The sequence below is a fragment of the Alosa sapidissima genome, chromosome 7, assembly GCF_018492685.1.
Source record: "Alosa sapidissima isolate fAloSap1 chromosome 7, fAloSap1.pri, whole genome shotgun sequence".
NCBI lineage: Eukaryota > Metazoa > Chordata > Actinopteri > Clupeiformes > Clupeidae > Alosa > Alosa sapidissima.
Window position 1 is genome coordinate 19924672 of NC_055963.1, and position 27331 is coordinate 19952002.

Sequence of the window (27331 nt, forward strand, 5' to 3'; positions counted from 1 at the left end):
TATCCAACTTGTCCATAATAATATCATACGAACTTGAAAGGGTAGCAGATAAACTTGCCTATCTATCTCACAACAATCTTTTTGAGAAATGTCAATCTGGCCAGTCATTCCACTGAAACTGCCTTGACCAAAAACCAAAGACTTTTCACATAGATCTCTGTCTCTCGATGTCAAAGAGGCCTACTGTCGATAAAGAGCAGCCAGGGAATTACAATGCTACTACACCCTGGGGGCATCTTTAAAATCACGGAGATCCATGCGAAAAATCACGCATGATGCGCAGCTAAGGCCTGTTTCACACCGTGAACGTGGCGTGAACGTTGTGTGTCTGTTGCGTGGCAGCTGCATGGCGTTTTCTATGTCTTTGCTTACCAGAAGCGTGTCTGATGTGGTGCTATTAATATAGAACAAAATGCGGTCAACGCGCAGGTTGTTCATGGCATTGAACGTGATTCAGCCAATTATAATTAAAGACATACCGGAAGTATCCGTTTCAGAAAAATGATTTAATACTTACAGTTGATTCTGACCTTACATCATTGTTGATGCTTTTTTTGTGCAGTCTGCAGTGCAGCCTTTGACACCATTGCTCACAGTATGCTTCTTAGCTGCTTGGATAAATATATTGGAATCCATGGGAGGGTGTTTTTATGGTTTTATTCTTGTTCATCTGAACCCAGAACCCAAACCAGAATTGATTTTTAATATTGATCTATGTATTATCTCTAAAACTTTTTTGTCATTCATTTCTCAGTCATTTTTGAATCAGTTGACATTCCAGTTTCACTTCAAGGCTATCACCAAGGCAGCATTTCTCCATCTATGTAATAGGCCCTATTGCTAAAATTAGATCCATTTAGACCATGTGTGATGCAGAAACTTAAATTCATGCTTTTGTATCTTCTGGACTCGATTATTGCAACGCTGGTCCTCCTAACTAGGAGTATTCAACGTGCTACTAGGAGTATTCAACCTGTTCAGACTGCTACAGCCAGAATATTAACAAAGACTAAGAAATTCAGTCCAGCCCACAAAGGTGCATTACCCCACTGCTCATTGAGCTCCACTGGTTACCTGTAGCTGCCCACATCAAATTCAAATCACTAATGCTGGCCTATAAAGCGATCTCCAGATTCACACCCACTTACTTGAATGCTCTCGTAAAGCCATAGGCCACCACCTGACTGCTGCGCGCCCTTCAAAGAACACCACCTGGCACTGCTGCCGACATGCTCACAGCAATACAAACTATTTTGTAGCTCCTTGATGGTGGAACGCGCTACCAGTTGCTACCAGAGCAGGGGTGTGCTCCTCAAAAGATTCTTGAAGACCCAGCTTTTCCCAAAGTACCTCCTCTTCTAACACCACTGACAATATAACGCACTTGCACTTACCATCATCTTTCTCTCCGTCATATCCCTCTTATCTACATCCCTGGAAGCCCTGACTCTGAACTATTGTTACAGCTTGTGTCACAAACAGAGTTAAGTAATGCTTAACTTGTTAAAAGCCGTTTAAAATGTTATAAATGCAGTGTCATAACTCAATGACAAATTCTCATAACAAATTCTCAAAGATGGACGTGTTAGAAAATCTCACTATGGGGAAGCTAATACAGAAGTTGCTATGTAAATAGTGACTGATGTACATTTATTTTGTGTCTTACAGGTGTACATGTCTAACATTCATAGAATGTCATTTTTATATTCTGGATTTTCAATCTCGTCACGGACACACTTGAACATTGTTAAGTTTTCATGAAAAATCATGCGAATTCCCCCAGGCATCAACAGCGAGAAGGACAGCTGCCCTGATGTAATGCATTTAATAACAGCTATGATCAAAGGTCACTCGCCATTGGCTAAGGGGGGGAGGCAAAAGTGAGAGTTGGGGCATACAGTGCAGAATGTTTAATGAAATGTTCTAGAATTCCTTGGAAGATTGAAGAGTAGAGAGAGTGAAGGGTATTGGAGGACCTCAGGAACTGCTAAGAGTTTAAAATGATCAACTGTCATGGCTCTTGTTGGCAGCCTTTCATATGCTCTGCAGGAGAAAGCAGTCTTCATCAGAATATTTTTTTTTAGCATGGGGAGGCTTTCTGTCTCAGCAGTCGCGTGTCCCTCATCAGTTGTTGCATCTCGCCTCATTAGTGCATCTGACGGACACTATTTTCACAACTAGAAAATGTAATATCGAGGAAATTACCAGTGCATGAAAATATAAATATACTGTATATTGACATAAAATGCGAAACAAACTTTTATTTGGAAACAGTTGGCAGGAGTCATAGTTGATAACAACTGACAGTTGAAATGTCTAAACAGTTAAATAGTTGAGTAGTTTAAATATTGTTGTGAGGACATTTATTTTGAAACAGTTGTGGGCAGAGGAAATAGGAACAGAATCTGTAGTCTTAATAGAGCCAGATTGTATGCTTAAAGCCTGAGACAGAGTATATAGTTTAAAAGTTGAATTTAGATAGTGTAATGGATGTTGATAGACAGAAAGTTGAATGGATGTTGATAGGCAGATTGCTTAATGGATGTTGGTGGATAGTTTAATGGGTGGATGAGTGAATGGTTTGAAGAGGATGAATGGATAGAAGGTTGGATGGAATGTGCCTTATATCCTTGTAGAATGGAGAGACACAGAGAGAGTTGACCTAGTTAAGCAGAAAGCAGTTGATACAGGTGCAATCAGTTTAACTGGCCCTTTGATGGGTCCTAGTAGTGAGCAGCTGGAAGTTGATACAGTTGCAAATCAAGTTAATTAGCCCATTGTGATGTCATCAGCCCATGTTAAGTCTATGGGGAAAAATAAGCTTGTTTTTTATTAATATCTCAAAAAGTATAAAGTTTACAAAAGTGAAAAATACATTCCCCACGTGTCCTTTTCAAGACCTACGTTACAAAGTTTGAACGAAGTTTCTACGTTAAACAGTTAAAGCTGATTTAGATGCAGAAATTTGGTGGGAAGAAGAAGAAGAAGAAGAAGAAGAAGAAGACTTCGGATAACAGAACAGTGCATTTTCATGCACTGTAATTACAGTATGTACATGCATGAGATCATGTTAGTCATGTTAACACGCCGTTGGCCTATGTAGTGTAGTCAAGGTGATCAAGGAAGCAATTGTAAAGTATTGAGGTTGTGGAGTTGAATATTCATTAGTGATGTCAAACATAAAGTTGTTGATGGCTGTTGATGAGTGGTAAACTAACTCCTGTCAAATAATGTGTTATTTTTACAGTGTCCACAACTTCAGGAAGTTCAGGTAAGCTGTGGCCTAATGGTTAGGGCATCGGCTTGTAACCGAAGGGTTACCGGTTCGATCCCCGACCAGTAAGAAAAACTTGGGTGGGGGAAGTGGTTGAGCACTGCTCTCCTATGCCTACATCCACGGCTGAAGTGCCCTTGAGCAAGGCACCTAACCCCTCACTGCTCCCCGAGCGCCACTGTAGCAGGCAGCTTACTGCTCCGGGTTAGTGTGTGCTTCACCTCACTGTGTGTTCACTCTGTGCTGTGTGTTTCACTAATTCACGGATTGGGATAAGTGCAGAGATCAAATTTCCCTCAGGGATCAAAAGAGTATATATACTTACACTATACATACTTAGGAAAGCAGAGAGAAGCATGGCATATTCCATGTGTGGACTTAATTACAATCAGAAAAGGATCATCAAACCTATAGCTCTTTTGAGACAAAACAATGGGCTCTTTAAGAAGGTTATAGTTATGCGTTGGGACATGGGACGCTAAGTATCTAGCTTCTATGAACAATCCTTAGACTAGAGATCTTCAGCAGTGGGTTCATGATTAGGGTGGTCCTCAGAGTTACTGCAGAGAGGCCGCCAAATTGTTTGATCCCATTTTTTTCTTACCCGAAAGACCTGAGAAAAAATCTTCTAGGAATCTATCAATAATCATTGTTGTGATGGCTTAGCATTGTACACATCATTATAAAGTAGGCCTACCTTCATGCGCCACAGGCTGCAGTACAATTTATTGTCTAATAAGCAATACAATTTTATATGATATGTAGGCAATTACGATGAGAAACGTTGAAGACCTCTGCCTTAGACTAGCCAGGCCCTTACCGCCTGTGACTACGTTTCTCTTCATCATACAGTCTGGAACAAAGTAATAGGAATCTGTCTCCGTAATGGGCGGATGCTTATTTTGAGGTTTGAAATCATTGGAGTTCCCTTAACCAATCAGCAACGTTTCGTAATGACGTATGCTGTGCGCCGGAGTTCAGGCTACCACTTCCGCTCTCAGTAGTAAACGGACCGCTGGCTAGTTTGTACAGGTTTTGAGATTGTGGTGGCAATGGATGTTAATGACATGTGCCGATTATGTAAAGGTAATTTGAGAGTAGGGGGGAGAATAACGAGCAGCAAACTTTTATTTGAAAACATGAAAAGTACTGATGCATGTAGTACACTTGTGAATTTAGGCTTAGTTATTGACAACACCCATCTGCGATCGATTCGCATTTGTCGCAAATGCTTCGCTTGGAGTACGAAGTTTCAGCTCGACATGGAAAAGTTTAGCGAGTGGAAAAGACAGGAGGCACCCGAGGAAGCTGCTACTTTGGCGGACAAGAGGGACAGAGATACACCTTGACATCAAAATGCCAAGGACGAAAAAGTCAAGAAGGTCCACAGAGCCACCAGCACGGACCAGTGTGACTGAGGTGGGTAACCTAAGTGGGTTTTCAAGTGTGGCTTCATGTAAGCCTAAAACGTCATTATACATGTCGTGATCAGTAGCCAAATTACAAATGTCATCAGTAATGGGGGTCTACAACTTCCCCTCGTCTGAGAGGTACAGGAGCCTAGGTAATTAGCATAGTTTATTTCAGGTCTCTGTTGAAGAGACCCATTCATTTACACAAAGGCTATATTACAAAACACTGCTTTATTATGGTAGTGTAGAGCTACAGCTTAATGAAGGCCTATGTAGCAACTTACTGCACAGCTTAATGTAGGTAGATAGATATGTATATTGGTAAATAGATATGTGAAGACAAACTTCAAATGGCCTACCACTCGTGACTGGAATTCCAAAGTCATGGAGGTTACACTTTCATTGTTCCCTCAGGTCTTACTCAACCTTGGGGTGAAGAATAATTAATCCTTTCCATATTTTCCCTAAACGGTGATTACAAAGCTTTGTGTAATGAGGAAAAGAGAGTATTTAAGGGGTCTTACAACTTTAATGTGTTTTTATGTATATGTTTATAATGTTATAATGTAAGATTTGTTTTTGTTGTTTTTAAGGTCCTCAATCACATATGGAAGCGAGGTGAGGAAGTTGATGTGTCAAGCAGATATCGCTGGAGTTATTGAAAATTTGGCCAAACGAAATTATCCCACAGCTGCCCATCTCATCTCATTAAACAAAGACCTAATGGAGGAGGTGAAAACATTTCTGCTGAATATAATTGATCGTGAATGCCACAACCTGTGCAGTCAGCAGAATCAGTTCATGCTGTGGTGATCAAGTGGAAATGACCTGGTGGATTTTTCTTTTAAAAATCTACATGAGGATCTCAAGCGGCTGTCCCCCTTCCTGCTGAGCATATTCACCACAATTGCCAAAGACTCAACACCCCACATTTGCCCTGCTGCTTCAGTAGCTTTAAGGGGAAGAAACTCCGGTTTGTCAGCACTGTCGTATTATGTTGACATGGTACTGTTGTATGGAGGGGCAAAAAAGTCAGTCTTCACACGGCTGGCAAAACTGGGGATATCAACAGTTCACCAGAGTGCAGTGACGAAGCAGAAGGAGATTGCTAAGCTCTACATGCTTCCAGTTTCAACAATGAAAAGAGACCTGGAAGCCTTCCTCTGCTCCCAGTCCCAAGTCCCAATCCCCACTGAAGAGACAAGCAATACGGTGGCACATTTAGCACAATCTCAGATGAAGAAATGGCTAGCTTGGGTGTTGCACCGTTGTCTGTTTCAACACTTCCACACACATCTCTACCACACACATACTCCATCATCTTTGATAACCTTGACTTTTTTATCCACACTCGTCATCAGTCTCCCAACAACTCAAACAAATCAATACATTGGATCCACCATATGTGTGTTGTTGACAGAGTCCCCTCGCTCCACCTTGACAACAAGAAACCAGATTACTGCTTGTCTGACTACAATCTCTGGAAGTCACTACCAGGACCGGACACCCAGGCCCACATGCGCCGTGAATTTGTTATTTTGGGAAGCCGTATGCTAACAAACCACCTGGATGCATTCAAGCCCCTCGCCTGTGTTGTTGTCAACCACATTCCCCATCAATATTCAGAGGAAATGGCCAAGCCCTCAACTCATGTAAGTTGCTGTTCCTAAAATTTAAGCCAATGAATTATATTTTGGAAAATCGTAATGCAAAGCTGTCACAGAAGTGTTGGTGGTATAGTTCAAGCTTTTCTCACATTTTATATGTTTTTATACTTGCAAAAAAAACACAGTACCCACTAGGTCTTCTGTTCAAGAACGAAAACCAAACTAGCGACTTGATGGACGTTCTACGGCAACTTCAAAACGAGTAAGAATCAGGCGAGATGCCTTTGTGATTATTTGTGCCGGTTTCCCCCACATGAATTACATATAAACCTTGACTGAAAGCTTTAATGTAAATCTTCAGAGCTTAAATCTGAAACTATACAAAAGAAACAGTCAGATTGTGTTTGCTGCTGAATTGTCTAACTTGTCTCTAGGTATGCACCCAGAACTCCTGATGGTTTGGAGAAGATCTTGGTCGGGGTGACCGGCTCACAGAGGCTAACAGCAGGAACATCCAGCTGAATGTTGCTGAAGGGGAAACGGAGGAAGAGCGCCTAGAAGGCCTATTTCTGAAGTTCGAAGATTGGCATGCTGTGAAAAATCTCTTTGAGGTGTGTTTCTCCTTTACTTACTTTTTAGGAGTAGTATAGAGTGGTTCTACTACAATTACTATTATGTCAATTTCTGACATTTTGTATTACAGATTTATCATAAAATCTTCTTTCGTGAGGCTTCAGCCAAAGACCATGGCACACTAGTAGCAAACATGAATCTGTTGAGGTAAAGCACTTGCATTGTCTATGTATATTTCAGATGAATTTCATATGATTATTACTATGTTTAAATGAGTTCAATAACTAATTCTTCATATTTCTCAAGGAGTCTATGTGGTCTATCTACTTGTGTGGTTGTGTGAAATGGAGATTTAATCGCTTGGCCTTGGGGGAACAAACACTAACAATAAAGCCCGCAGTCATGAATACCCACCGTCATGAATTGATCAAAATATGAATTATATCGAATTAACAAACATTTCATTTGCTATTGTCCTAATGGAAACATTGATTTACAGATGCAGCAACGCCAAAAGAGGGCCACATGCGGCGTACAATGCATACAAACAGTTTGTTAGCATGGACACCACAGCACTTTTCGTGGCAGCAGCAATGGAACATTTCCACTTGGATGATCCCACAGGTTTATAACCTTTTTTAAAAGCAAAAATCTTGTTTTTATAAGAAATTAATTCATTGTTTGCCTACAAAAAGGCCCGAACAACCCATGAAGACAAGGTCCATGGTCTTGTTGTATCTGAGACGGTTGCTGCGTCCTCTTCCAATACCAGTCTGGACTGCAAGAAACAGCACACAGAGGCCAGACTATGGTTTGGACTTCTACTGTCCAACTTCCTAGACGCAGTGAAAGAGGGAGACGGGGAGCGCCTGATGCGGTTGTATAAGGTGGCACTCTTAATCTTTAAGACATACAACCACTCACAGTATGCTTACAGCACTTTTCTTTTAACAGTGCAACTTAATGCTACACAGTCCCCTCGGGTAGCCTGACCTGGAACAGGTTCTGAAACAGAAGGGGTGGCAGGGGGAACAATATCCCACTGGACATTCACTTGGAGCGCCTCAATAATTTCCTGAAATCTTTTTTGAGGAACAAAGGCTCCAACTTGACGGAGGAAACCTCGGACAGGGTTAGCAAGTCAATTGGGGTCATAAATTCCTTGCTGAACACCACAGACAGAGAGCTGAAGGTGGTTCGCCCCAGTGGCAACCACCATCCAGCTCGAGTGACAAGGGACATTTTAGCCTTGGTGGACATATTCAAGAGGGAAGAACTGTTCAGGAACCAACCAGGCAGATATTTCACTGCCTTCCCAAACTTTGATCGGAACATTCTTAACAAGGTCAAATTCGAATATTTATGGCAATGGATGCGTACCAAGCTCGATGAGTTTCGGTCACTTCCTCTGTAACATGCACAGCTATTGTGGAACACAAGACCAAAGCTTTAAGGGAAGATTAATGTAAATAGCTGAATGTAAATAGTTTAATGTTATGTACATATTCACTTTAGTTCATGTTTATGACAATTTGCACAGACCACTCCAAACCATTATATTGTTTTGTGTGTCTCCCACTGTATACCGTTTACAGAAGTGCTTAAAATATTTATTATAATGCACATATTTATTGCTGATCATTCCCAACATTACCCTTGCACTGCTATATTTATTTAAACAACCATGCCATATATTGTCCATATCAAATGCTGGTATCTTGCAAGTATTCTTGCATTGTTAAAATCAATCATTGCACATATTTGTTGTAAATCTTGATATTACCAAATCTTATGTTGTCCATATTGAATATTGATCTATTGATTTTATTGTTGCACAGCCATATCTATTTGCCTTACATGTTTGCACTACCATTATAAAGCATCCTATCATGCTGAATCATAGGGTCAGTCCCTGCCCTGTCATGCACTCAGCCCTTTGTACTGTCAAGTGCATTATTTCAAACCAGCACATTGTAAGTAGTTTTTACATTACCAATGGCAATATTTTTTGTATATTTTGAAGTAAAATAAAGAATACCTTTTTATGATATCCCTTGTACCTTTTATTTTGCACAATTCAAGGATTTCACAGAAACAAAATATTTTTGCATAACTGCAAATACGTTTATTTACAATCAATGCTATACAACAGAAAATACAACAATGCTGGAGGTTGAGTACACATTAACATGTGCAGAACAAGAGAGGAAACAAACATGTACAAAATTAGGTACCAACAATTAGTAGTCTGACTCTGAGCTGACCTGGCTTCTTGACGCATCACTAAAGTCCTCATCATCAAAATAGTTGCTAAAGTAAAGGTCTGGCTCACAGAAACTCTCAACCAAACCAGATTCCACATCTGGATCAAAATCACTTTGCATGTTCCAATCTGAAAACAGGCAAGTTGTTCATAACATATGCAAGGTCAAAGATATGTTCACAATGGGTCAACACGGCATCCACTAGCTCTTGGCTGAATCCGGTGCAAGCTGCAAATGAGGTGACCAGCTGCGGAGAGGAGTTAATTAACTTAGCCCTGTATTCATCCAGCAAATCGGCAATGATCGATTTGTCAGTGTCATTCACCTTTCTGGACCTTAGACTAACTGGTTTGTTTTCGAACGGTTGTTCGTAGTTTGGAGTGGGTTCTGTACACGTGCCAGAGGAACAAGAACAAACAGTGTGGCAATAAGTGCAACAGAGATGATCTGGGTTGACATTGGTGGGTTCCTCTTCAAAATGTTCAAAGAGGCATTTCCTAAGACAGGAATTTTTGACAGTGAGGAGTTGTTTCACCTCTTTGTCAACATTGCTGTACCGGTAGTTGTTGTAAAGGATGGCATGTGCTTGCTGACCTGGTCTTCCAGCCCTTCCCACCTGTTGCACTATAGTCTCTAGGTCTCCTGGAGCCCCATACATCACAATGTGTGATACATCAGGAAAATTCAACCCCATCCCCAAAGCTGTAGTGGCCACAACTACACGACAATTCCTTTCCCCTCTCAATGAGGACAGCACCCTGTCCTTGTATTTTTGTAGTGTTTTGCTGTGGTACATTCCAATGAGAAGGTTGTCCGCTTTCTTATCTGGATCACCGTCAACCCATGCTTGAGTTTGCAGTTCAGCTTTCAGGTAACCGAAAACCTTTCCAACAAACTGCATGGTTGGGCAGTAAATCAGCACTGGTTGCATTGTTGTTCCCTTCTCTGCCACACACCTCACAATCCAGTCTAGGCAGTTAATTTTGTCCTTAGGAACCTGGCATATTCCGAGACGGATGTTTGCTTTGTTGGGGCTTGCAATAATGTGAACTGCATTGTCCATCTGAAGAATTTTAGTGACCCTGCTTCTGGACTGAATATCTGCAGAAGCGGTCATCGCCAAAAAGGGGGGTACCTACAATTTATAAAAGAAATAAACATAGTAAACACACTGTCAACCCCATAACTGACATACTGAGTGAGAACTTTAACATTCTGACTGAACAGTGAATGCAAATGTGGGGGAGGCAATCTAACTCTGCAGTAAATGCAAATAAGCAAACTAAGTGCGGTGGTGGGGAGGTGCTCAGTGTTACACATCTAATAGCATTGGCTTTGGAACCACTGGCCTACAAACACATTGTAAAAGTAAATCAATTACATATTTTCCAACACTAGTAGACAGAGGGAACATTTATTTCAACGTACCAGCTTTAGCTATGGATCTCAGCTCACCCAGCTTGGAAAAACTCTCTCTAAATGGATTGTCGCCTTTGTTAGCTTGACCCCTATCTTGACCATTTGTACGTGACATGAGCCTCGTCCACGACAACGCCAACAAGGTTTTGTTGATAAATTGGTGTGTTTGCATCCTTCGCCACTTCGAATTTAGGAGCCAAGCTTCGGGGCTACCAAACACAAGCGAGAAATGTCCGTCAAGGATCTTCCGCTGATCGTCAACAACACCGAGTTGACCCGCACATAATCCAAGTTACCCGGCCTCTCTAACCTGGTCTTCCATAAGGGCGACGAGGGGGCACACAACAACAGTCACTACGCCTGTTTGAGTCGTGATTCACTCGGATCTTTCACCCGTATCTTTAAATTAACCCATGAGTCGCGAGTCTCTAGTATCATTAACTCGGATCAGTTGAGTCCTACTACAATTCAATCTAAAACGATAAACAGCGCCACACACAAACCTCTTGCAACATTAGCTAGCCTACTAGCCATCATAGCTGCCAAAAATGTAACAATTTCGTAAGTAGGATAACCACAACTCCACAAATCAACTCAAGCGACTGAGTGAGCAGGCAGTCTGAGATAACTGGTTAACTTCCCGCAGAGCCGGGTTAGTCGGATCAGCCGGCCGGTTAGGCTACATTGAGTACGAGTCGGCTACGGCTACGTTGTCATGAGTGGCTGTAGACGAGCGAGTAGCTCCTCCTCAAAGTGAAAAGCAATTCCACAACAAAAGCCATTCTTTACCTCTTAAATAACATTCAATGTTCTGCATGTAGCCTAGGCATACTTTAGATTTGGTGTATAGATGTAGCATATTAAAATGCAATTAGGTCGCGCAGACAGTCCGAAACATTGCACGCTCTTAATGGAGCTGCTTTGTATACCCGGGTTAGTCGGATCGCTGGGCCGGGCGGTTACGTTATGAGTGCGAGTCAGCCGAATCAGCCGGCTACGTTGTCATGAGTGGATCAGTAGACGAGCGAGTAACTCCTCGTCAAGGTGAAAAGCAAATCCACAACAAAAGCTATTCTTTCACTTCTGAAATAACATACAATGTTCTACACGTAGGCATAGCCTAGGCCTACTTTTAAATGCAATTAGGTCGCGAAGACAGTCCGAAACATTGCAAGCTCTATATGGAGCTGCTCAGGCTAGCCGGGTCAGTTGGATCAGCAGGGCGGGCCGGTTACGTTGTTATGAGTGCGAGTCAGCCGAATCAGCCGGCTACGTTGTCATGAGTGGATCTGTAGACGAGCGAGTAACTCCTCGTCAAGGTGAAAAGCAAATCCACAACAAAAGCCATTCTTTCACTTCTGAAATAGCATACAATGTTCTACACGTAGGCATAGCCTACTTTAAAATGCAATTAGGTCGCGAAGACAGTCCGAAACATTGCAAGCTCTGTATGGAGCTGCTCAGGCTAGCCGGGTCAGTTGGATCAGCAGGGCGGGCCGGTTACGTTGTTATGAGTGCGAGTCAGCCGAATCAGCCGGCTACGTTGTCATGAGTGGATCTGTAGACGAGCGAGTAACTCCTCGTCAAGGTGAAAAGCAAATCCACAACAAAAGCCATTCTTTCACTTCTGAAATAGCATACAATGTTCTACACGTAGACATAGCCTACTTTAAAATGCAATTAGGTCGCGAAGACAGTCCGAAACATTGCAAGCTCTGTATGGAGCTGCTCAGGCTAGCCGGGTCAGTTGGATCAGCAGGGCGGGCCGGTTACGTTGTTATGAGTGCGAGTCAGCCGAATCAGCCGGCTACGTTGTCATGAGTGGATCTTTAGAGGAGCGAGTAAATCCTCGTCAAGGTTAAAAGAAAATCCACAACAAAAGCCACGCGTTCACTTCTGAAATAACATATATTCTGCACGCATAGCCTACTTTAAAATGCAATTAGGTCGCGAAGACAGTCTGAAACATTGCAAGCTCTGTATGGAGAGTAGGCTATCCAGTCGGATCAGCCAAGCGGGCCGGTTACGTTGTTGTTATGAGTGCGAGTCAGCCGAATCAGCAGGCTACGTTGTCATGAGTGGATCTTTAGAGGAGCGAGTAACTCCTCGTCAAGGTTAAAAGAAAATCCACAACAAAAGCCATGCTTTCACTTCTGAAATAACATATATTCTGCACGCATAGCCTACTTTAAAATGCAATTAGGTCGCGAAGACAGCAATGTCCGAAACATTGCAAGCTCTGTATGGAGTTGCTTGAGTAGGCTAGCCTACCTGGGTCATTTGGATCAGCCGCGGGCGGACCGGTTACATTATGTTGTTATGAGTGCGAGTCAGTCGAATCAGCCGGCTACATTGTCATGAGTGGATCTGTAGACGAGCAAGTAGCCTAGTTTCTACTCGTGTCAAGGGGATAATAATAATAGGCCTAATGAGAATAGTAGTAGTAGTAGTAATAATAATAATAATAATAATAACAATAATAATAATTTAGTCACTGCAGGGCATTTCTACGTTCCTGTTTCTATGTCTACATTGAAAGTCAATTGCTTAGGCTAGGTTAAGACAATAAATAAACAGTCTGGCTCAAACTGCTTTCTTTCCCGTGAGTGGGTGGAGATTTTGATGCTATTATATTAGGCTATTTTATATTATATTATATTATATTATATTATATTATATTATATATGATATTATATTAGGCTACCTAACATGATATATATATATATATATATATATATATATATATATAGCTGCCTATAATACCTATTAGAATAGATTCCTAGTAGCCTACTATTAGTATATAGTACTGGTAATAAACATTGTAACAGAGTAGCATTAGACCTAGGCAAATTTTCTATTGTTAACAAAACAACAACAAATAATTAATTATTATAATATAGGCTACCCTCCCTGTCAATAAGATCAAAGTTTCTGAACATGAGCACCAAAAAGATGAACAATGTGTGGATGCACTTTGACCAGGAGACCAAAACTCTTAGGCTAAATGCAAGTACTGCAAAAACCTGGTTTCAAATCATGGAGGATCCACATCCAACATGAGAAGGCACTTAACGAAATGAAGCACCCCACTGCACTGCTTGAACGTAGGACTGAATTTCTTTGCGATTTAGCAATACTGACTCAAGTGACTCAAGTGACTCGTTCAACCCGGATCAGTTTAGTGAGTGACTCAGAATAACCCGGATCCTTAAAAGGAATCGAGTTTGACAGGCCTAACAGTCACAGCATTCGGTCTCCCCAGTCTCTCCATTACTAACGGGACCATCTGATATATCAAACTTTTCCCAAAGCCAGTTGGAAGGAGAGCTACAACGTCCTTGCCATTTATAAAATTGACAAGACAAGCCTCCTGCTCCTACACTCATTTTTACACCCATACTCAGTTGTTCTGCAATGTATTATCATGAAGCTGCGATACAGTACTAGCATAGTATAACATACTGTAACTAGCATAGCAAATCTATGGTTGCTACAAGCGGCACATCCGTGCATTTATTTATTTAAAAAATAACAAGTGAACAGCTTGTTATTTTATGTCAGCTTACATAAACAAATAAAAACTCAGACGCCTAGCCTACAGTCCATAAACAACGTCTACCCACAAAACCATGCCTGTCACAATCACAGACCTAGGCTACTACAGAGTAGCCTACACAAGTCAGACGTAGGCTAGCGTACCCACAATAGGTTCTCACCAGGTTCGCAAGTCTCTGCAAATAGTTTCCACTACTACTTGAGCGAAATAAATGCAATCATTGATACTACTCAATCACAAAAAGAAACATCTTACTTACACATGAGAAGTTCGCTCCCCCGAGTTTATTCACCAATTCATCAACGATGCAATTGCATTTTCAGGTCGTGGTAATCCCCAAGTTGTGCGAGAACATCCAAACACATTATTGCAACTGAAGTTAAATCTAATTTAGTACTTTCTCTGATAGGCCTACAGGCTACATTACAGCGGCCCTTGTTCTTGTACAAACACAAAAACAAACATCAACATAATTTGCATAGGCATATTGAAATAAAGGGACCGTCCGCTAATGGATAAAACATCCACGAACAAACGCTAACCATTCTGATGACGTAGCGCCTGCATTTTTAAAACATGTCCGCGCCCTAGTGGCGAAAGTCGTTATTGACATGTCGTCATTTTCCAGTGAAACTACTTGAATATCGGGTTTAATGAAAATCCATGTATCTTCAAAAATGAAAAAGCAACCAAAAAATGGTCACAGTTCTCACTGCTTCATTTCCACTTTAATTGCGTGATGCCCTCGAGAGTTGCGACAACTTCGCGGATAGCTTCTAGCGTCTCTTCCTCCATCGCCATTGTTGCTGTGCTGTTGAACTACAAGCTTCGCTGGACTACAAGCAACTCGGCAGGCAAGTTCCGCGTCATCACTCAACTGTTCGCTGATTGGCGCGGCCACACGCGAGCCGTATAGAGTGGCGAAGTCCCGCCCCTTCCGTTTGCCTCCATGGGACCTATCTTTCAAAAAAAATTGAACGGCAGTCTATGGCGAAAAAGAAATTATTTTCTGCTCCCAGTTGACTTGTGCCTTGAATTACCCATATGATGTTTGTCAATTTTAAAGACAATTTTACATGTAAAGACATTTGCAGTTTGTTTCGTAACTATTGAATTACAACATTGTGAAAGATCGTAATTCCAACAACTACAAACCCATCAGTCGCGCTAGTGACGTTAGCTCATTCACAGCCACACTAGATTGTACAAGCATACCAGCAACAGGTCTTAATTAGGCTTTCCTTGTGTGGTGATTTTATTAAGGGGCATCATGCTTGTATGTATTGGTTTGTTAGAAATTATTCCATTTATCAAAAGAGTGTTGTTTGTGCACCTGTTATGCAACATTTACTGGAAGTCATGGCACTGAACTGTCAGAGACTAAGAGTGAAACTCAGAAGGAATAGCAGTGAAAGTAAAACCAGACAGAGTTTAGGAGATAAGGAGGGGTTTACAAGAAAAGGAGACAGAACCAAAAGTGAAAGTACACATAGAACCAAACAAACACATAATCTGCCTGGCAAAAGATTGCACATAAGACCTGGTCACATGTATTCAGCCTAGCAACACACATTTTTTAAATGTTTAGATGAGAAGGGTTTTCCACCAATATCTCAAGTCCCAAAACGGTCTGATTGGCTAAAAGGGGCCTGGTGATGTTCCTGGTGATAGGAACGCCTCCCAGGCCCCTGAGAGCATAAAAGAAAGAGCTCAGGCACATTCAGATCAGATCTCATCGGGGTAGCAGCTGCAACTCATCACTCTATTGCCTGACGGCCCAGTCCTGACGCTGTTTGGATTGTATTCTCACTGCAATACGGTGAATAAAGGATCAACATTCTTCAACATCTCTCGTCTTGGTGTTCTCTTGCGGGTCTTTGACATCAGAGTGCTAATTGACTTGGAGGTTTGGGAAGTGGTCGATTTTCCACGACACTTGCCGAAGAAAATACCATGAGTCAGAGGATTAAACACATCAGGTAAGTTGTATTCATCCATAGACTGTACATTACATACTGTTAAGTGACATAGCAGACAGCAAGATGCAACCGTTAACTAGCATAACAGCTCTTATCGTTTCATTACGTTGGTGACGTACATCGTTCGAGACGAGAGATGTAGTCCACTGAGTGGATTCGCACAAAACCAACATAACTTTTGAAGTCTATCGAACAACAGTACTTTCTTGACGTGAAAAATTATCTTTTAAATTCACACACATCATATGTGAAATTCGTGGCACAATTCAAACTGGACCAAAAAATAATTGTTATCTCTATTAACTCCCGTTCATAATTTTTTGAAAGATGTAGAAGGGACGGGACTTCGCCACTCTATACTGTAGGTTGGGCCAGACTGTCACTCCCCGATGTGAGTCGCTACCGGAAGTGAGTCGCGCTCGCGCATGCGTCACTTTGCTACTTTGCGACTACCAGTGCTGTTAGCCACAGAATAATGACATTAGCCTACACAGCAGTAATGTATTATTTAGCGTAAGGCATCACATTTTCACGGCATGATCTCTAATGTCAGTTCTAGATTAGAGGCTGAAGTAGCCTGCTAGCGAGAGACTTCTGTAATATCAATAAAAATTGACCTACATAACGAAGTTTGTTCACTACTGGCAAGTAAGTAAGCAATCAAGCACAACAAAGGCTGTCACTTGAATGGCGTTTGCTAACGTTAGCAATCAAACAATCTTAGATAGCTAAAACGTTTTTGAAACAGAAAAGTGAATTATTTTATGGATTTCAGTCGGATCCCTTGGCGTTATGCCGTAAAACCTATCAATCTGAGCATGCGTGACTCACATCGGGTAGCGACTCACATCGGGGAGTGACACAGACTACGTGCGAGGCTGAAATCAAATTTTGGCCGGAAGTACGTAGGATGGTAACACCAAAGATTGTTAAAGCGGAGCAAGATATTTCATCAGGAGCCACTTCCGGGAACCCGGATCGCACGAGGGGGGGTCATAATCCCCCTTTATGCAGAGCAGAGGCAGCGACTGCTCCATTGAAGTCTATGGGCATAGCTCAGAATTTTACCACATATGCTAAGGTCTTGGTTCTATAGAGTTAGGAATGTGAATTTCGGGCACGTTTTCATGATCCTCAAACCCTTCTGAACATTTCAGGTACATTTTTAGCATTTTTGAGCATTCCAGTCTGGAGAAAATCGACTTTATATCAGGTGTGCGCCGGTTATTTATGCCGCTGCTGTTGGCCGGTTGCAATGTACGCTCATCAATACGTCATCGACACGCCTCTTTATGCAGACAGGATTCGATCCCCATTTCGCGCCCATAGACATGAACTACGACGAAATATCTTGCTCCGCCTTAACGATCTTTGGTAACACCAGGCTAGCCTTAGGGTGCATTCAGGGCACCTCGGAATGACAAGGACCGCCCCCATGGCTACTTTGTTTTTCCGACAGCAAGTGTTCATGTGCTTTGCCATCAGAATGTGTGACAAACACGGATGCCACAACAAAGGTTAAAACATACACTCACTAATCCTAAACAAACAACTGTATTTGATTAAAATATAGTGTAAGATGCTCGTGAAAAAATGATATGCAGCTTTCAAGTGACAAAAACGGCAAATTCCCAAGTTCACATTAAAACTGTTGGACATGAAAGGCCACATGGACTACAAACGAACTACAACGTGACGACAAAAGTGATGAGCGCCTAACTGGGCAACTCTGTTAGCAAAATCTAGCCCCAGTTTCCGACCTCTGACTCACACATTAAGTGACGTGAATGACGCGGAATGATGATGTTTTCACTCTGAGAAAGGTTTTTCCGAAGCCCATGAACGCTAGGTTAGAGCACCTGGAGATTGTGAAGCTCTGGACATTATAGTTGAGCAGTGTTAGCCAGCTGGTGAAAGATACATGACTGTATTATGTGGACAATAATGTAAATAACCTGTCCAAGGCAATATGACTAATGTTTTTTTTGTAGTACTATAGATGAAAAAAAATTAATAAGAAAATATTCTGACCTGACCTTTGACCTTTGCACCAGTTATCACATGACACCGATCCAGTTATTTCAAAAGTGATCGATCCCGGTGTCACGTGTGTGAATATTTTGGTTGTTTATGGATCATTTTTGCTGTGCTTTTATTTGTGTGCTGTGTCAACTCACAGGTGTGTTTTTGGTGTTGTGTATTACCCCTCCCTGGTGCTCCCAATGCTGACTGATAATGAGGGATAATGGACCCATTAACTTTCCGCCAATCCTGGCAAGTGGCTGATTAAATGAGATTTGGGACAGATGTGTTGGGGGGGGGGGGAATGCTTTCCTACTTTATCCCCTGACCAGGGACCAGAGGCCACAGCATTGAGTTCATGGACGTAGCAGCAACAGCGGCAGAGTAACTCAGATTGACGGCATCGTTCCCTTCACATTGATCCTAGAACGCGGATGAGAGGCCGTGATCGGAATCTCCGGCTGCTGTACTAGAGGGTCGAGCGCTCGTCACATCTCCGGGCCACAGACTTTGTCTGTGCCCGCCCTAGTAAGTGACTATTAGCTTTATTGTTTATTAGATTCATGCTAGCCGCTGGTTGTGCTGCCTACTGCCGAGCTGTTTCTGTGTTACAGCGCGGCTGGAACCTCTACCGACGGAGGACGAGCCATACGGAAGGACGGTAAGCTACCCTGCTGTTCCGCTTGCCGTCTGCTCTGCTTGCTGCCTGCTTGCCTATTCCGTTGGGGGATGGAACTCCTGCTTGCTCTACTGGCCGCCTGCTTGCCTATTCCGTTGGGGGATGGAACTCCTGCTTGCTCTACTGGCCGCCTGCTTGCCTATTCCGTTGGGGGACGGAACTCGTGCTTGCTCTACTGGCCGCCTGCTTGCCTATTCCGTTGGGGGACGGAACTCCTGCTTGCTCTACTGGCCGCCTGCTTGCCTACTCCGTTGGGGGACGGAACTCCTGCTTGCTCTACTGGCCGCCTGCTTGCCTATTCCGTTGGGGGACGGAACTCCTGCTTGCTCTACTGGCCGCCTGCTTGCCTACTCAATTGGGGGACGGAACTCCTGCTTGCCCTGCTTGCTGCCTGCTCGCCTCTTACAACTGCTTCTGCCACACTACGCTCGTTGTTGGTGGGTGTTTGAACTTTGGCCGCTAGCTTGTAGCTGCTAGCCGTGGTCAACCTGACTGTCAGCTGTTTGGGAAGCGGGATCGTTTTCTCTGCGCTTCACTGTGCTGGTGCGGTGGCTGGAAGGAGTACAGCGCTCTTAGTGGCTAGACGCAGTATTGACTCTTGATTGCTTTTACTTGAAGACTGTTTTAGGAATTTGTGACGGCCATTCTAACATGAATTGTGCTATAACTCACTTGTGATGTGTTAATATTTTCTGCCTAGAACAGAACTTATTAATACATTGAACAAAATAATAAGAGTAAATCCTTCTCTTGGTATCATTCGCCTGCCCACCACATTCCCTGCACCTTGTTAAATTGTTTGCCTGGTCACGGGTAAACCAAGCTGATAGACCCACGTGACACCTGCACATACAGATTTATTTTAAAGCACTGTCTCGTCCAGAGGGGATGTGGAAGCACTGAGTTATGTGGTGCAAAGCTGTTGTGTTATTGCCTGTGTGGGTTCATGACAAACTGAATCACACTCTGGAGCCCTCAAGAAGTGCATATGATTGAATGCAGCAATCCCAAACATAAAGTGAAGTCCTCTCTGCATAGATGTTGGATGATGCATATGATTGTAAATCAGTTTCTGGTTTTGGAAAAATAACTCCAGCGATAGAGAACAAAAAAGGATCCTTCTCACCGGTATCGGATGTTTTATCCACCATGAAGGAGGTTGGATTCTCTCCGAACAGACCCGGGTCGTTGGTAAGTAAGCGAGGTCCCATAAACCTTTTTCCTTGTCAGCTTATGTGTAACAGGTCTCTCGTAGGCTCCCTGCATAAATGTTTAAGCTCCTTCCTTAGCGCACTTCCTCACTTTTTATTCTCTTCAAGCACGTCATTCTCCTGACAAAACATTCCCAGTCAGCTGACGGGGTTTGACAGGTCACACTAGTCAGTTGATCTAGCCCAGCAACATAAACAAAGTCACGCTGATGGTTAAATGACAGACACAGCAGTGCGCTACAGAGATCCACGTAATGCATATGAATTGTCCTTTTATGCTAGTAAACATTTCACAATGACCATGCATACAAAAGAAAGGTAATCATAAACGTATGTGGTGATGCCACATAGACCCCCCCCCTCCAGCCGGAGGCTTCTAGGGTGAGACACCATAATATTTTTTGAGATTCACCACATTTACAGTATCCTCTTTATCAGGTGGGATACTCCATCTGACTCTATAAATAATAGGCCCTAGTTTTTTAATGACCGTAGCTGGCCCTTCCCACCTAGGCGCAAGCTTAGAAGTGAATTTGTCACTGGCTTTGGAGAGTGGATGGGACCTGACCCAGACTAAGTCACCCAGCCGAAATTGCACATCTTTGCGGCGGGAATTGTAGTACTTAGCTTGTCTAGCCTGGTGCACTCCTACTCTCTGCCTAACCTCCTCCGTCATCCTCTGTTGTCTTTCCACCAGATTATATGCTGCATGCTGAGCGGGAGATGGTGGGTGACTGATGAGCCTCTCTAGTGGACCCTTGAGGTTTCTGCCCAGGGCTAGCTCTGCAGGAGTCCGCACAGTGGTCTCTTGATGGGCTGTATTAAGGGCAAAGTGAAACTCTCAGCCACTGGTCCCAGGTGTTGTGATGCTGACCTACAAAGGATGCAATCATGGTCTTTATGGTCCGGTTGAAGCGTTCTGTGAGGTTGGTTTGTGGGTGGTAACTGGTAGTTAGCTTTTGTACTACCCCCATGTCTTGCAGAGGCCAGTTAAAAGGGTGGAGGTAAACTGAGGTCCTCTGTCCAATACCAGGTATTGCGGCACTCCCCAACGGGTGTATATTTCTTTCCTGAGAATCTTGACGAGACGAGGTGTTTTTCCATCTCTCGAACATTTCCACCCACTTCGAGTAGTAATCGACTACCACCAGCAGGAAAGAGTTGGCATTTTTGCTTCTTGGGAAAGGACCCATAAAGTCAACTCCCAACATCTCCCCTGGGGCAGTGATTTCGATGCTCTGGAGTAGGCCTGATGGCTTGTTGTTATCAGCCTTATATTGCTGACAGGTTTGACATTTTTTTTGTGTGTTCCCAGACGTCTTTTTGGACACTTGGCCACCAGGCTACCTCTAGGATCCGTAGCAGAGTCTTCAACCCTCCAAGATGTCCACCCAGTGGATTGTCGTGGAAGTACCACAGGAACTCTGGGACCAGCGATTGGGGAACAACCAATTGGCACTTCTCCCCTTGGTCCGATAAGGGAATTCTCCGATACATCACTCCCTGATGCATGACGAAGCTGATACGGTTTGGGGGAGATACCTGAGAATTGTCCGATCGCCACTCAGTCACCCTTTGGTCCTTCTCCTGTTCCTGGGCAATCTCAGCCAAGGTAGTAGGTAGCTCAGACTGGCTTCGGGTGGCGACCGCCCAACAGGGTGATGGCTGAATTGAGAGCGGTTCATGGGCCTGGAACAGCGCGTCAGGAGCAGCATTAAGGCATCCCTTGCGATACCGCACCTTGAAGCTGAACTGCTGCAGCCGGAGGATCCACCAGGTCAGCCTGGAGGAGGTCTTCGGGCAGTTGAATACCCATGACAGAGCAGCGTGATCAGTAAAAACGGTAAACTCCACACCCTCCAGGTAATGTCGCCACTTCTCCACGGCCCAAACCACAGCCAGGCACTCCTTTTCCGAGGTAGAATAGTTTCGTTCCAGACCTCGGAGTCCTCTGGAGGCGTAAGAGATCACTTTCTCCCCCTCGGGTGTGTTTTGGGACAAGATGGCCCGAGACCCACGTCACTGGCATCAGTGAGTACCTCGTAGTGCAAAGCTGGATTGGGCTGGGTAAGCACGGGAGGATTCTTCAAGGCCTCCTTCAAGGCCTCAAAACTGGCCTGACACTCATGGGTCCAGGTCCAATCCACTCCTTTCCACTTCAGATTGTTAAGAGGGGATGCCAGGTCTGCAAAATGGTGAATGAATTTGTGGTACCAGCCAGCCAGTCCCAGGAAACGCTGTAAGGCCTTCACATCCTGTGGCACTGGAAAGTCTGACACTGCCTGCGTCTAATGGCCTCCTTACACCAAACAACTTTGACAAGATTTGGGAAAGATTCTTGAAAGATTGGAGTATTTTGAGTAAAGCTTGAATGGGGGGCATTAGTTAAAAGACTACAATCTTTCAAGAATTTGTCCCAAATCTTGTCAAAGTTGTTTGGTGTAAGGTGGCCATTAGCTGGGTCCACCTCCACGCCTCGATCTGAGACAATGTGCCCCAGGAACTTTAACTTCTGCTTGAAGAAATGGCACTTCTTCATGTTCAGACTGAGCGTGGCGGCCTGTAGCCTCTGAAAAACTGCTGCCAGGTCTTGCTGATGTTGCTGTCGGGAATGAGAGTATACGTTTATGTTGTCTATGTAAACAAAACATATCCTTCCTCTCAACTCTCCCAAGACCCTTTCCATTAGCCGTTGGAATGTGGCTGCAGCATTACGAAGTCCAAACGGCATAGCCTTGAATTGGAATAGGCCAAGAGATGTAACAAAGGCAGTCTTTGGCTTACTCTCCTCAGTCATGGCCACCTGCCAGTACCAGGACTGCAAATCCAAAGAACTGAACCAGGAGGCGCCTTCCAGTGATTCAGGGATGTCGTGAATTATGGACATCGGATATGCATCGGGCAAGGTCTTTGCATTTACTCTCCTGTAGTCCACACAGAACCTGTAGGACCCATCTGGTTTATTCACCAGGACCACAGGGGATGACCAGGCTGGCTGAGAGGGTTCTATGATGTTGTCTTTTAGCATCTTCTCTACATGCTCCTCAATGACTCTCTTTTTCAGGGGAGACACCCGGTAGGCCTTGGACCTGACCGGGACTTCATCCTGGATGAAGATGGCATGCTTTTCCACATTGGTCTTTCCGACGGCCAGGCCCCCATCAGCTGTTGGAGCCCGTCTGGATAGTCAGTGTCAACCTGGCACCGACTCCGCCGTGGAAGTGGACACCCAGCAAGGAGGTAATTCCCCTGGAGACAAAGCATATGTGATCAGGTCAGGATCACGACTAATTGCAATCACCTGGGCGTGCGGGCTGGGGGTCATGGGTACGTAACTTCCTTCCCGACAAACACAAAAGAAGCTCTCCCAAATTGTTTGGTACGCAAGTTGCTTGTCGCTGGTCGGTACAAACCGCGCACTTCATGCTGGGTTTTGGTTGCGAACAACTCCCTCGCTGTGGTCTGGGTAGGTGGAATGTTTCATGTACTCCTTACACTTTTAATGTGAGTTGTTGCCACTGCCGTAGACCACGAACGTTTGTCTGACATGTAGGTAATAGCATAAAGTGAGAGTTTGTGTTTAGCCACGTAGTTTGAACACGGGGCAGGTGGTTGTAGTGTCGTAACGTTTGGCTCATCTTGCTATAGACTGTCATCTCCTTCCTACTCCTGTTTCCCTGTGACTACCAATGCGAATGCTGAACGTGGAGGTAGGCCTCTTACAATAGCAACATTGCAATAGCTATGGTCAAACACTCAACTAATGTGAGCAGATTAAGTTAGCTATACGGGCCAAACAACAGCATGCAGCGTCTGTAATTTTCGCTCCCTTGTTTTTATAGCTGACACACTTCCCTCCTCTGCTCCTGTTCCCCTGGGCTAGCTCGCATTGTGGAAAAGGCCGAGGTAGGCATTGGTTATTGTTCTAACAGTGTAACGGTCCTATTTTAAATATGTATCTGGTACAATGTTTTCTTTTTTACATGTCGCTTGACTTATGAACAATTAAACTTCATAAAAACTGTTGTGTATTGTTATGAAATGCGACATAACCATGGACCAGGGTGTTAAACGTTTCTCTCTGTTGTAGATCACAGCTGGCTGTCTATCACAGTTTGACCACTGTTTTCCCCCATTAGAGTTTCTTTTGGTATTAGTCAGTGTTAAACTAACAGCACGTCAAAGTTGGATGTACGGTATGCTTGTTTGTGTTGGTTTATTTTCTTTGTGTTGTATGCTTGTCTGAGTGTGATACACTGGTGCATTTACACTGTTTGCCAGGGTCTGGTACTCGACAAGGTGTAGTGCTGTTGCCATCCCTGAGCTCATATTAGCAGCCAGTTAGCGATTTCAGACTGTTACTCCGAGGCTATTGAGACTTATCCCTCCCCCCGGCAGTATTAGTTTTTAATGGGTTCTTGTAACCCCTGACTTAGCTTATCCACACGGGAGACTGTTACTCCTGGGGCATAGGGGTCTATCTATGCCCCAGGTGGTATTAGTTCATATTGAGTTCTTTGTGACTCCCAACCTAGTTTCTCCACACAGTAGACTGTTACTCTTGGGCCATAGGGGTCTATGTCACAGGTAGTATTAGTTCATTATAGCTTCTGCTATTCATTGTAGCTGTATCGGTAGCACTCCACTGGTGCTGAATAGCGTGTTTGTCTTGTTTTTGTTTTGTCTTGTATTGTTTCCTTTATTGAATGCCCCCTCCTTCCCCCTGTCTGCTAGTATGGCCTGCTAGGTCTATCAGGTAACACAGTTAAGGTACTCTAGGACTGCCGCCTTCCCCTAGTTTGCGGTGAGGGCACATTCTAGTGGTTGAGCGTGTACTGAACACCTATTTATACTCGTGTGGGTTGTATTTAGAAAGCTTGAGTGTTACACTTGTGTTTGTGTGTGTGTATGGCCATAGATCACTTTTGGGGCTGGGCAGCCATCTGAGGGTTACTGTACCTGTGTTAATTCAGGCCGTGTAGCAGCCACCAATCCACTGGGCATTTAATTTATAGTTATGTTGGTTATATTACATTTTGTTTTCTTTGATTATTTTGTGTTGTGTATTGTGATTTTGTTTTTATCGGATTCACCTACTGTACACCCCTGCCATCCGTTTTAAACAAAGAAAAGAAATAATAAATATAACATTGTTTATACTACTGCCTCTGTCCTCATCCATTTAGTTGGATAAACCTGAGGGCCCTGTCACACATAGTAGAGGTGAACACCCTGTGATGAGGTGAGTGTGTCTTGATTACTTTCACTAGAGTGGCCTCGCGGTTGTTTGAAGCCATAATAGGTGTAACCTCTATTGGTTTTTAGTCCTTAACTGTTTTTGGCCAGGTTGAGGATGACACCAGTCATAGCGAGGAAGTCTAGACCTAGGATCACAGGAAACACCAGGTGACGATCTTCCATTACATGGACTTCGACAGCCCACTGTTTGCCGTGCCAGTCTAGATATATTGTTTTCTTCCCCATGGCTTGGTGAACGGTTCCATCTGCCTTGACGAATCTCTGCCTTTCTGCCGGAAGAAAAACTTCCTCTGCTGACGTCACCTGCCGCCACAGACTCTCCTTCATCGATGTGAAGGTACTACCAGTGTCCATACAGGTGATGCCACACCGTACGCCGGCGACCCGGGTTCGATTCCTGCCCCGTGGTCCTTTCTGGATCCCACCCGACTCTCTCTCTCACTCACTTCCTGTCATTCTCCACTATCCTATCACATTAAAGGCATAAAAGCCCCAAAAAATATACTTAAAAAAAAAAGAAACCGTTTGTTTGGGGTCACTGTCGATTTGGATAAAAGAGTCTGCTGAACCTGAAGCACTTAACTTTGCTTTACTTCAGTGACTTGAGTGTGTGTGTGTGTGTGTGTGTGTGTGTGTGGGTGTGCATCTGTGGGTGTGCATCTGTGTGGGTGTGTGTCTGTCTTGGAGTAGCAGTATTTTAGAATGAGTAAAGCTGCCGAAGTTAACAGAGTAGTGAAAAAGTCAGTGTTAGGGATGCTGTTAAAACACTTCAAAAAAAGTGAAACACACATTCATTTGATTCTTGCCTTTCTTTCTTAGTCCTCTTGCGTCATGTTATTGTGTGCCTCTCATTACAGTAAATCATTAAATCTACATCCATATTCTTCATCCTGTACCACACTTTTATCTTGTAATCTGAAGGATTTAATTGATGCAGGTGAATTGGTCATGGTCTTAATGGAATAAATGGACAGAACACATTAATTGGAAAACAGAAACAATTTAACTGACAATTTTAATGCCAAGGTGCAGTGATCATTAACCTAATGTTAAATTAATTGGGAGGAAATTACTCCTTAAGAGGAAAATAATGAGAATTATATGGAGGCAAGAAGTTTTGCCTCCTATTAGCATGTTATCAGAAAGTCATTTCCTGCCTAAACGGTGGGGTAATATGAAAGGAAATGGATTAATCTATCCTTTGGATATATTCCTTTTTACAGAGAAAGCCCAAAGTGTGTTTGCCACTCTTTTGGACATTGCACACAACACCAATTCAACCTTGGGGTTTCAGTCTTGGTTCAGGCTAATTAGCAATAACTGCAGATCATAGGCTTCCAAAGACAAGTGTGTGTGTGTGTGTGTGTGTTTGTTTGTGTGTGTGTGTGATGCACAGTGGCCATTGCACACATCATTGCCACACAATTGCACAGGGACTGTCGGGTAGGAAATTAAATTGCACTGACAATCTCACCAATATCTCATTCGCCTTTAGCAAAATAAATAAAGATAATCTCAGGCACAGATATGACAAATGGGTTTGTGTGTGTAATGCAATCTGATGACTTCTTAAAAGTATTTTATGAGCCTTAACAGGACAAAATCACATGTCTGAGTCTAAAAAGCATTTAGCAGATCTGTGCCTTTTTTGGCAATGCATTTTTTTGCAGCAAATGAATCATATCTCTGATCACAACATAGAAATTATGTCATCTTGCTTGGGTTTGTAATCACACACATGTAACATACAGCCCTTTCATCATATCTGGAAGAGGAAAAAGCATCAAGCTCCTTCCGACGCCTTTCGAGATTAGCAACTTAATGTAAAAGTGTGATTTCTCTAATTACCTACACTTAAGTTATCAAGCAACTACTTTTAGAGTGCCCACAACAACATTGTCAACACAATTGTTCTCTCCTAGCAGCCTACCGGTATGTCCATTCATGAAGCCTACAGGATGTAATAACGGGTAATCATGTTGGGGGCAGCCGTGGCCTAGTGGTTAGCGCTTCAGACTTGTAACCGGAGGGTTGCCGGTTCGAACACCGACCAGTAGGAAGGCTGAAGTGTCCTTG

The 27331-nt window shown here is 43.4% G+C and overlaps 1 long non-coding RNA gene across 1 annotated transcript; it reads right to left on the bottom strand.

Annotated features, from left to right (window-relative positions):
* Positions 1-3277: 3277 nt before the first annotated feature.
* On the bottom strand, positions 3278-27331 carry LOC121714166. Its single transcript, XR_006033037.1, has 3 exons — positions 27273-27331; positions 11253-11254; positions 3278-3302 (listed from the first exon to the last, which is right to left on the bottom strand). It is a non-coding gene; the product is annotated as an uncharacterized LOC121714166 (long non-coding RNA).